This window comes from Camelus dromedarius, chromosome 7, assembly GCF_036321535.1.
Source record: "Camelus dromedarius isolate mCamDro1 chromosome 7, mCamDro1.pat, whole genome shotgun sequence".
NCBI lineage: Eukaryota > Metazoa > Chordata > Mammalia > Artiodactyla > Camelidae > Camelus > Camelus dromedarius.
Genome location: NC_087442.1, coordinates 47,890,564 through 47,892,012, shown reverse-complemented (window position 1 = coordinate 47,892,012; position 1,449 = coordinate 47,890,564). Strand labels below are relative to the sequence as shown.

The following is a 1,449-nucleotide window of genomic DNA, read 5'->3' as shown; positions in this document are numbered from 1 at the left end:
TCAAGAGAGAGAGCAAGGGCAAGGTTAGGGACACAAGAGTCCACAGGTTTTGAAAGCAGAGCAAAGGCAGCTTGTCCTGGCTTTTATTGGAAACACACAGCAAGACCCAAAGTTGGAAGCTTCGAACTCTTTTCAGAGGCTGGAGGGGATCATGGTTTTGCAGGGACTGAAGCTTATGTAATTTTAGAAATACAAAATGGGATGTGGCATAGGGCCTCTACACTGAAGGTCTAAAAAGCCCTGTAGTTTTGGCTCTTGTCTAAATAGTTCTTCTGGTGAATTTCCAGCTCACAATTTGGAGGTGAATTTTCCTTAAGAGCATACAAAGTGCCAATATCTTCCATATTAATAAGCTGTTACATTATAAGTCCCACTGATTCACAATATAGTATCATATACCCTACACACCCCAAATTTCTGTCTTTCACAGCACATTAACAGAGTTATTAGGGAAATGGGACTACTTGTACCATTATGTGACAGAGGACACACAATTCTGATAGGGAAACCCAAGATCAAGGAGTGGTTTTCTTTAGTGAGCAATTCTACTGTATGGGAATAAAATTAATTTAAAGTGTTCAAGACATATTAAACACACAACTGTGACTCCAAATTGCCATTTGGTATGCTTCGTACTATAGGGTATAAAAACGCCCCCCTCTCCTTCTATGAAATGTTGGGCTGACATTGAAGACCATCAAAGCTTCACATAATTCAGTATTTCACTATTTTCTGGTTGTACCAAAAAATAAACTAGGAGCAAATAATTTCAGTTTCTACAAAAAAGCATTTACACTTAAAAAATACTTTATTGAAAGTATTTCTATTAAAAACTTCCACTAAAAAAATAGTTGACTAAAAATATTCCTCTGGGTTGTACAAAACTAGAGACAGGAACCACGGATAAGACCTGTCATATGACATTAATCAGATTTAGCTTCTTTCTGTCCTGTGTCATCCAAGGCTGGACCCTCCTCATTTCTAGTTCCTCGTTTTTTGGCAGGTGAGTCTTCAGTCTCTTGGTTACACACTTCAGCCTGTTTTCCCCTTTCCCCCCTTTTCCTTTCTGTAGTTTAGTCTGAAGATTTAACCTTTCCTGCTGCCATTTTTGGTTTCATTTCCGCTCTTGCAGGAGTAGGTTTAGCTGATAATCTCACAGTCTCCTCTCGGGCTTCTTCACTGCCCCTTGGCTGAGCTGACCTTCCTACTGGGCATCCTCCTGGTGGGGTGGCCCTGCTGGGTGCCTGGTGCAGAGCCTTTGTGAAGCTGGGCTGCCTGGTGGCTGCTGTTCCTCACCACCCCCCCAGGTTTGTTTGATAACGCCCATTCATTCATTCATTTGTTCAGTCAACAAATATTTTTTGAATGACCATTTGATGTGAATGACAGTTCTAGGTGAACAATGAAAACGAGCAAACTATCTCTTGCCCTCATGGAATTTACAATCTC

The 1,449-nt window shown here is 40.9% G+C and overlaps 1 pseudogene; it reads right to left on the bottom strand.

Moving 5' to 3' along the window:
- Positions 1–841: 841 nt before the first annotated feature.
- Positions 842–1,215, bottom strand: LOC105092898 (non-histone chromosomal protein HMG-14-like; annotated as a pseudogene).
- Positions 1,216–1,449: the final 234 nt, after the last annotated feature.